Source organism: Cannabis sativa, chromosome 6, assembly GCF_029168945.1.
Source record: "Cannabis sativa cultivar Pink pepper isolate KNU-18-1 chromosome 6, ASM2916894v1, whole genome shotgun sequence".
Classification (NCBI taxonomy): Eukaryota; Viridiplantae; Streptophyta; class Magnoliopsida; order Rosales; family Cannabaceae; genus Cannabis; species Cannabis sativa.
Window position 1 is genome coordinate 66,214,208 of NC_083606.1, and position 11,581 is coordinate 66,225,788.

Consider the following 11,581-nt stretch of genomic DNA (forward strand, 5'->3'; position numbering starts at 1 on the left):
AAGTCAATATCGCCTAGTTGATCCTAGATCAAATGATCTTAATCCTGTTATGATTAGGCTCAATCTCGAAAGGCTATTCGTGTTCTTTGATTTGTTAGTTAAGCCTACTTTTAGGTCAGGGTGATACGTACATTTTGGGAACACGGTAGTGCAATTGAGTAGGAGCGCTAACATAAACATGGAATCTATAGCTTCTATATGGCGAATAGTAAGAAAAGGATGATCTCCTTCGAGCTTGACCAAACGAAAATAAATGGTGGAGTACTCATTTCACATAAGCTGAAATATCATTTATACGGGCTCAAGTATTTTAAGAATAAAATACATAGTAGGGTGTAACGGTAATCTAATCCTTTTACAGTGTAGATCATTCATATAGAGGATCACTGATCATATTAGGATTATAACAATGGATAACTAATGATGTGTCTATATTAGGGGTGTTCATCCGATCCAATCCGTACTTTTTTGGTCAAACAACATCCAATCTGCACTAAGTGCGGATTTTATATTTTGGATCCAATCCGATCCGCATAAGAGTTTAAATCCAATCCAATCCAATCCGCAATAGTGCGGATTGGATCGGTTATTTTGGATCGGTTACTTTTTTAATAATAAATTATTTAATATTTCATAGAAAAAAATTAAAAAAAAGACTATTGTTTCTTAATCTCCAATATTAATCTATTTCCATCTCTATTTATATACAAATTAAACCAATATACATATACATCAATATATATATACTTATTTTTAGATTTACACTAAAATATATAGCTATCTAATTACTAAAATAAATAAGCTAGTATATATATTTAAACTTTATGTGTATGTGTATATGTGAATAAGAATTATTTTTCTTGTATTTTTTATTACAAAATAAATAAAATGCACCAACTCAATATATTACTAAAAAAGATTAAAAAATTAGAAGTTTGTGTCTTTTTTTAATTAATATATATTACATATTATAATTTTTAAAAAATATATATTTAAATGCGGATTGGATTGGATCGGTTACTTTTTGAGGTCAAACAACATCCAATCCGCACAAGTGCGGATTTTAGATTTTTCAATCCAATCCAATCCGCACAAGTGCGGATATCCGCATTTTGCGGATTGGATTGGATTGGATCGTGCGGATTGGATTGGATCGGATACTTTGTGAACACCCCTAGTCTATATGGCGGAACATATAGAGCATTCTATATACTGAGAGTGCAATTCTAAGTTCTATGCGTGGATTCAACGAAGAATTAATAAGTCAGTGAATTTAGGTAATGAATTCTTGATCTGCTTATTGGAAGCTCGGTTATATAGACCCATGGTCCCCCCACTAGTTGAGATAATATTGCTTGTAAGACTCATATAATTGGTTTTCATTAATCAATTATAATTCTCAAATTAGACTATGTCTATTTGTGAATTTTTCACTAAGTAAGGGCGAAATTGTAAAGAAAGAGTTTTAGGGGCATATTTGTTAATTATGATACTTTGTATGGTTCAATTAATAAATATGATAAATGACAATATTATTTAATAATTATTTATAGTTATTAAATAGTTAGAATTGGCATTTAAATGATTAAATTTGAAAATTAGTGTTTTTGAGAAAATCAGATGCAAAAGTGATAAAACTGTAAAATTGCAAAAAGTGAGGCCCAAATCCATACTGCCATGGCCGGCCACTTTTATAGGAATTATCCTCTGATATTTTCATTATTTTAATGCCAAATAATTCAAACCTAACCCTAGTGGAATGCTATAAATAGATAGTGAAGGCTTCAGGAAAATAACACACTTTTCATTCAGAAAAACCTGAGCCTTTCTCTCTCTATACCTTGGCCGCCCACTCTCTCTCTATTCTTCCTTAAGATTTCGAAACACTTAGTGATTAGAGTAGTGCCCACACACAACAAGAGATACCTCAATCATAGTGAGGAAGATCGTGAAGAAAGACTTTCAGCAAGAAGGAGTTTCAGCACTAAAGAATCAGAGAAAGAGATCCAGGTTCAGATCTTGATAATACTCTGTGACAGAAAGGATACAAGGGTTAGAGATCTGAACGGAAGGAGTCATATTATTCCGCTGCACCCAATGTAAGGTTTACTAAACTTTATATGTGTTTATTTCATCGTTTTAGAAAGTTCATATTTAGGGTGTTAATCAACATACTTGTGAGTAGATCTAAGATCCTGGTAAAATAATTTCCAACAACTAGCCTCAGAGCCATGGTAATTGATTTGCTTGCAAGAAATTTGGACTTAAAACGATTGTTTGATGTTTTGGATGGTATCATGTTGTATTGAGTGTTATATGATGATTGATTGATGTCTGTGAATTTTCGTGAAAAATAATTGAATATCTGTTTCTGGAATTATTTTTATTGGATAGTATTGAAAAAAATTAAGCAATTTACTTTTTTTACAGAACTCAATTTCGATTTAATTTGAATTAGTTATGATTTTTTGAAGTTTCGGAAAAAATCAGGAATCGTGCAACAGGGTTCCGCGCGCGGAAATCATGCTGGAACCCTCCCTGCGCCGAGAAACCTCGGCTGTGCACTCCCCTGCGCACGCGGACGTGTATGCACAACATACCGTCCGTACAGCTCGCAATTTTTTCGTTTTTCTTCGATTTTTCATGCTATTTCATGGATTTAACTTTCGATTTTTTGTGTAGTTCTGTATTTAAACATTTACTATTCCTAATTTAATTCTAAATATCATAATTAAATTAATTAATATTTTTTAAATTAATTCATGATATTAGTGTAATTTGAATTTGAAAATAGTAAATATCTATCTTTTTTGCTTAATTATCTATCTTATTTTTAAATTTGATTATATCTTATTTTATTTTTAAATTTAAGGTCAGATATTAAACTTTTTAAATTAATTTTTTGTTAAATAATTTGACCTTATTTAAATTTAAAATAAGATAACTATAATCATGTAATTTTAAGTAGATGTAAGATATTTTGCTAACTTTTAAATTTTGTTATTTTATTTATTTAAATTAAATTATAAAATCAAAAAAAGATATTTATTTATCTTTTTTAATTTTTATTTAATTTTTATTTATAAAATAACATTAAATTTTTAAAAGTAGTTAGCAAATTTTGAAATGATATTTAGGTTGGTTGAAACCTAATTTTTCAAAATTGTAGGTTTAATTTTAAATATTATTTTATTAATTTCGAAAATATTTAAATTTTATTATTTTTCGCAAATAAATTTTATTTATTTATTTAATTAATTTTTTCGAAATTATTTATTTAAAATTAAATAAATCCTACATCCAACTATCCAGCTAACCTTGTTGCAGGAGTATGTGTTTTAGCTTGTTTGTAAGTTTTTAAAACCTATTATTGCTTGATTGCAAATAGCCATGGTTAACTTGTTGACATATCCAATGATCTGATTTTAACTCATGGCTTCCCTGGTCAAGTAAATAATTTTTAACAGGTATATTTACAATCTTCTTTCATCTGTGTATGACCTAGCAACATGATAGGATCCATCCAAATTGTGTGCATGTGTGAGCCTATGTGTTTAATTTTAATTATAGATGCATATAGGTTGTTGTTGCTAAATAAAATATCATAGTTCTTGATAGATTTTATTTAGACCCATTTAGTTTTGGGCCTATTCAATTAATAACAGTTGTTCATTTTAAGGTTAAATTCCTCTCTTTTGGGCCTTGTGTGAGAGTTGGGAGCCATAGAAGTGGGTACGACATACTGAACCCAGCACCTCCTCACATGAACCACCCCAATTGTGAAGGCCCATTTGCCTGATTTGAATAACTGTACTAGGTTAATTAAATTAGTTTAACCTAATAAAATTGATTAGCAACATAATTAATTTCATTTATTTTGAAATTAATTTAAGAAAACCATAGTTTAAAGAATTTTATATTCTAAGCTAAATTATATGTATTTTCTTGTATTTAATTAAATATAGAATTATAACCATCTAGATTCTTTCTGAAGCTTAATTTAAATTTTTCATTAAATATTCCTATTTAAGTTGATATTTAGTTATCTATAACTAACCAGCTTAAATCTGAATATCTTTTGGATTTAAAATTTCAAAATTAAGTTGAGGAATTTTAGGCATTGGTTATTAAGATTCTTTAGATATTTTTTTTTAAGCTGATATTTTTTCAAATATCAACTCAAAATGGAATATTTTCAAATTAAGTGGTTACAACTTAATTTTAATTTAATTAAGTTGTAACGTCCCCGCTTCAAGCCTCCATTGGGTCCTTACACCCACGGAATGAATGGCTCTTATACACGAGTATGTCACTCTGGCTGCTTCATGGACTGACGACTGACCCTACAGACCAACACGAGTGTTTCCAGCATGCTTTGTCCTCACTCGCACGCTTCCTGAGAAAACTTCCCAGGAGGTCACCCATCCTTAAATTACCCCAAGCTAAGCACGCTTAACTGTGGAGTTCTTTCGAGATGGGATACCGAAAAACAAGATGCACCTTGTTGACATAGGTAGTACCAATCAATCCATTTAAGCCCTCTTCAACTGTGTAGTCCCATACCTACACAGTCTCAGAATCGTCCCACTTGACCTTCCCCAGGCGGTGTGGGATTGCATAGCTTACCCGGTATTTCCCCTTACGGATCACGTGACTACTGACTGTCACATAAGTCTAATTTGAAAGATATTTAAGTTGATTTTTTACATTCTTCTAAAACAACTTAAACAAGATATTTTCAAATTTGTTCGATATTTATTCGAATTTATTTTTCGAATTTAAATAATAATTGAAAATTAATTAAAGTTGATTTTTTATTTAAACCAACTTTAATTTGTAATTTTTCATTATTATAATATGGAATAAAAGATTATACAAAATACATATTTTAAAATAATGAGCTTTAATCAAGAGACATTCAATCTCCATTGTTGGTTTTACATCGCGTTTGTTTTAGTGAGTAATCCTCCCTAATGGAGGCACGTTCATAGCAATTTCGCACCGTTTAATCTCGAAAGATAAGTAGTTTGTAAGTGTTTTATATGGTATGGATCACCCTAATGGTGGCGACCATATTTGACTTGCAAATTATGAAACAATGGTGGAAGCTCATAAGATAGAATTGCCTTGACTCTCGCCTAAACGGGAAAACGCTGAATTCCAATCTTGATCGAATAAAAGGTTGCTAGAATGATTATCATTTTAGATGAGTTGACAACTCTATTCAATGGATGATGTTTTGACTCTCGCCTAAACGGGACACTGTATCAGTTTGTTGAAAGACCTTGGAAAATAAACTATGTTAGATTTAGTATTTTTATAACATATGTGATTATTTGTTATTTTCTGAACATGTGTGTGAATTTATGAACCAAAACCTTACTTCTGTTTTATTGATGTGTTGTAGTGCCATTATGAATAACCCTCACCCCGATCCTCTCCTAGTTAATATCTTAGCAAAAGAACTCTATAGTGTGAAAATGCATCCTGGTGATTTGAATAAACTCGCACCTGTTGATGATGAATCTGAAGTTCCAAAAGGCAAATCTACTAGGAATTGATTTATCAAGAGAACAATGGGTCCAATTCATTCTTAATAGTCTTCCTCCGGAGTATAATGAATTTGTTGTTTCTTATATGATCAACGATTTCAACTCCTCCGACATGGACAAGCTCGAAGCAGAATTACGAGCCCATGAACGGAATCTGATTGCAATGGGTCCCCCTGGGTTTGCAATTCATAATCAGAGGAAAAGGATTAAGCATGAAGGCTCTAGCAAAGCTGCTTCTTCAAGTACAATTATCAGACATAATCTTCTATGTTCGAAGTGTAATGAAAAGGGACATCAAGAAGAACGATGTCCCCGACTTCTAAACAATTCAAACGAAGGTAATGCTTTTGTCTTTGAATCATGTGTTTTAGAGAACGACAAATCCGTTTGGATTGTTGATTCTGGGTCTACTAACCATGTATGTTCTTCACTGCAGCTGCTTGAAACTTGGGAAAATCTGCTTCCAGGAGAGTTAAAGCTTAAAGTTCGTAATGGCGAGTTATAGCGTCGGTCAAAGCTAGAGGAAAAGCCCGCATCAAGTTTCAACAAATATTTTTAATTTTAGAAAATGTTTTATTTATTCCAAACTTTAGTAGAAACTTGATTAGTGTCTCATGTTTGCAAACACAATCTTATATATTGAATTTTTCGAGTACAAATTGTTCAATTTCTCGTAATGGATTTCAAATATGTGTTGCTACCATGGAACAAGGGCTTTATGTTTTAAGACCAAATACACAAATCTCACTAAACAGTGAACTTTTCAATGTAGCTAAACCTAGAAACCTCAAAAGAAAGGAGATTGATAATGATGATCAAACTTATCTATGGCATTTACGTTTAGGTCATATAGGCTTTGATAGACTCAATAGGCTAACCAAAGGCGGTCCATTGAAAAATGTCGTCCTAGGTGAATTGCCAGTATGCGAGTCCTGCCTGGAAGGAAAAATGACTAAGCGTTCTTTCTCTGCAAAGGGAGAGCGTGCCAAATACCCCCTAGGGTTAGTGCATTCTGATGTTTGCGGACCTCTAAATGTAAAAGCCCGAGGAGGTTATGAGTATTTTGTCACTTTCATTGACGATTACTCTAGATATAGTTTTCCTTACCTAATGCGAAAGAAATCTGAAACGTTTGAAAAGTTTCAGGAGTTTCATGCTTTGGCTCAAAACCAATTAGGTAAATCATTAAAGATCTTGCGAACTGATAGGGGTGGAGAATATATGGATATGCAGTTCAAAGATCATTTAATTGAACTTGGAATTGAATCCCAATACACTGCCCCATGCACTCCACAACAAATTAATGGAGTTGCAGATAGAAGAAATCACACTCTTTTGGAAATGGTTAGATCTATTGTGACAGTCAGTAGTCCCGTGATCCGTAAGGGGAAACACCGGGTAAGCTGTGCAATCCCACACCGCCTGGGGAAGGTCAAGTGGGATGATTCTGAGACTGTGTAGGTATGGGACTACACAGTTGAAGAGAGCTTAAATGGATTGATTGGTACTACCTATATCAACAAGGTGCATCTTGTTTTTCGGTAGCCCATCTCGAAAGAACTCCACAGTTAAGCGTGCTTGGCCTGGAGTAATTTAAGGATGGGTGACCTCCTGGGAAGTTTCCCCAGGAAGCGTGCGAGTGAGGACAAAGCACGCTGGAAACACTCGTGTTGGTCTGTAGGGTCAGTCATCATTCCATGAAGCAGCCAGAGTGACGTACTCGTGTATAAGAGCCATTCATTTCGTGGGTGTAAGGACCCAATGGAGGCTTGAAGCGGGGACGTTACATCTATGCTGAGTTATTCAACTCTGTCTACGTCCTTCTGGGGATATGCTATACAGATGGCTAATGACATTTTAAATGTTGTTCCATCTAAAGCAGTCCCTAAGACACCCGTCGAACTTTGGAATGGTCGTACACCTAGTTTACACCACTACAGAATTTGGGGGTGCCCTGCTCATGTCTTAAGAAAGAAAGAAGGCAAACTTGAATCACGTACCAAAGTATGCATGTTTGTCAAAAATTTTAAAGAGACTAGGGGTGGACTATTTTATAGTCACAAGGATAACAAAAGTGTTTGTTTCTACAAATGCTACTTTTCTTGAAAAGAACTATATTAAAGACAACAAACCGAAAAGTAAAGTTGTTCTAGAGGAAATGCTTTTAGATATAACTCCTTCCAATGTTCTGTCCTCTTCCACTCAAGAAGAGGACAATCCCACTCCCTCAGTCGAACCAACTGAGAAATCTACTACTAAAGTTTCTGTTCAGAAGATTACCGCTCTTCGTCGTAGTGGGAGGGTTTCAACAAAACTAGCTCGTTATGGCTTGGATGGTGAAATCAATATGGTCGTTGGTGGCGGTATTGAAGACGATCCATTAACCTATAAGCAGGCAATGGCTAGTCCGCAACGGAAACGATGGTCGGCCGGCATGGATTCAGAAATGGATTCCATGAAAAAGAACAAAGTCTGGGAATATATAGACGCACCTGACGACTATCATCCGATAGGATGCAAGTGGGTTTATAAGAAGAAAAGAGGAGCTGGAGGCGAAGTCGAAACTTTTAAAGCTAGACTTGTAGCCAAGGGTTATACCCAAAGAGAAGGCGTGGACTATGAGGAAACTTTTAGTCCTGTTTCCATGCTCAAATCCATCCGAATTCTTCTCTCCATAGCTGCTGCTTTCGATTATGAAATCTAGCAAATGGATGTCAAGACTGTCTTCCTTAATGGGGTACTTGAAGAAACCATCTATATGGAGCAACCAGAAGGCTATGTTCTTTCAGGGCAGGAAAAGAAAGTTTGCAAACTAAATAGGTCTATCTATGGACTTAAGCAAGCTTCTCGCTCATGGAACAAAAGGTTTGATGAAATCATCAAGACCTACAGCTTTCTTCAGAATGAAGATGAACCTTGTGTTTACCAACTCAAGGAAGACCAAGTAGTAGTATTCCTGGTCCTTTATGTTGACGACATTTTGATTATTGGAAACAATATCAAGAAAATGACTCACATCAAGGAATGGCTCAACACTCAATTCGATATGAAAGATTTGGGTGAAGCAGCCTATGTTCTTGGTATTCAGATTATCAGAAACCGGAAGAACAAATCTCTTGCTCTCTCTCAAACAACCTACATTGACAAAGTTTTAGAGAGATTCTCCATGAACAACACCAATGGGACAAACATGCCTTCTAGATATGGTATTCGTCTATCTAAGGAACAGTCTCCTACTGATCCTCAAGAGATAGAGGACATGGCGAAAATTCCCTATGCTTCTGCAGTTGGAAGTCTAATGTATGCAATTTATTTTATGCCTTCAATTAAAGGGTTGTATGAATTGTTGTTGTTATTTGAATTTTAAATAATAATTATTCATTGTTATAATCTCAATAATCAATAATTTTCTATCGATGATCTATATTGCATAGAGATAAAATTACCGTTACACCCTTTCAATGTATTTTATCCTTAAAATACTTGGCCACCTATAAATGACATTTTAGTGAATTAATATAATCACTAAAATGAAATCTCAATCATTTATCTCTATTCAGTCTGCAAGCTCGAAGGAAATCATCGTTTCACTTCTAAATACCTATAGAAGCTACAGATTCCATATCTATGTTTAGCGCTCCCACTCAATTGTAGTATCGTGTTCCCAAAATGTACGTATCACCCTGACCAAAAAGTAGGCTTAACTAACAAATCAAAGAACACAAATAACACTCTTGAGATCGAACCTAATCATGTCAGGATTAAGATCATTTGATCTAGGATCAACTACGTGATATTGAATTGAATAGATATTACGGTAAAATTATTATGTCTAATCAAAGTTCAATATCGGTCCCTTCCAATGTATACTCCATACATCCGATACTGGTAAACTTTGCCAATGCCCTGGAAAGGACATAACACTTATCCAAGGTGTAAGTATACCTATCGCTGATTATCATGCCAGTCTAAATCCAGTAAACTGACAAATCAGGGAATTAAACTTTTGAACATATAATCATGATTATATTCCACTGTGCTCACAACACTATAATCATAAACAAATACATATATTCTGGACCTAATAGAATTTATAATCATGAAATAAATCATGTGAACCATGCAACATAAAATGATTTCTGATCTTTATTAATTAGTAAATCTGATTATATTGAAATGAGTTTTATTCAGGGCACAAAACCCAACAAAAAAAACCCTAATTTTCCCCAACCCCCAACCGACGACATAGATATATATATTCTATACCTACAGTTTTTACCAAAAAACCGTCTCTAAATGTCAATGCGGATATTTTCACACCCTTTAACTTCTCTTTTTATAAAATGTGTTGAAAAAAGAGAAGCTAAAGACCTACATTGTAGTAGTGCCAATTACACACAAATCCAATTACATTGTGACTTTCCAAACGCACCCTAAGTAAATTGTCACATAATAATTCCTAATTGGTCTCAGGTAATAAATTTTTATTTTTTTTAAAAAAAATTAATTTAAATATACTAATAAGAAATTAAGAAATTATTTACCCAAAAAAAATAAAAATTGATACAAAAAGTAAATAATTAAAGAAAAAAGCTTAATAACATCAAATTAATAAAAAAAAAAAAACAAAACAAAATTAGAATAAGACAAAACTCAGTAATTGGATTAATTAAAATCATCCATAACCATATGTTGCATACTTTTATAATTGAATTTAGTTTATTTCTTATTATCTTATTTAGGATAAGATATATTCTTATATTTATTTTTTGTGTGTATTTTTTTAAGTTGTTCATCATATTGTTTTTTGTTTAATGCTGGAGTTGAAAGAAAGATTTCTTGGGGCTTGAATTGTCTGAGAAGAATTTGTGGATATATTGTTTGGTCTTTTTTTGTTTAGCACTGAAGGTGTTTTCACCAAGCATTATATTATTTTTGGTTTATCATTATTTGTTTTTTCAAATCTAATTTTCGTAAAATATCTCCAGTCCATATATATCATCTCATAAATTAGTTGTACATATATACATTCATAATGATATGTTCATTATTTTTTTTTTTAAAAAAAAACATATTTTTTACTATTATTTTTATTTAAATTATTTTATAATTATTTTTTAAAAAGTTAATATGAGATGGATCAATCATTATACAATATGTGGCATCTTTAAAAAGTCCAATCATCATTTAACAAATTTGTAGTAATGAAATAGAAAAAATATAATGTTTGGTATTTAATCTGTAAAAGAAAAGGATGTGGTATATAAGTTTTTAAATTTATGCCGCAAATATCTTTTATTATTACTATTATTATTCATTTAAAAAAAGATAACATTATAGAACAAAAATTTAAAAATAAATACAAAAATACATCATCACGGAAAAAAATTTATTTTTGTAATTTAAACTTTTTAATTTACAAAAGATAAATTTTCAGTAAAAATAATAAACTATATTTTTGATTGTTTTATAGTTTATTTATAATTGATTTGTAGTTGTTGTTAGGTTGATTACTCGCTATTTTTTAGTTGTTTTATTACTTTTTGTTGAGCAAAGTATATATTTATGATTTTAAAATTTTACAGATGTATTTTTATAAATAAAAATTTTAGGCGGTATAAAATTCTAAATAAACATAAAAAATATTTTTGAAAATTTACCCTATATATTTTAAATTTATGTCTTTATATATTTTTAATTTCATATGATATGCATTAAGAAGTGTTCCATATATATATAATAAGCTAAGCAAACTCTATGAACAAAATTGATATTGCTATTAAATTACATGTTTGGCACGTGGTATAACCTATAAAATTAGGTGGTATACTTGTTTTGTTCAAATATATATAATATTTAGTTACTTTTTTGTTTATAATTTATAAAAGAAAGGGAAATGGTACTTTTATTTTGTTCATCTTTTCTAATTATATCGGAAAAAATATATATTTTCCACAACTCAAAATATGATTTAGAATTTTTCGAAAAGAAAAAATAACCCCAAGTTATCTTAAATAATAAAAGAACAT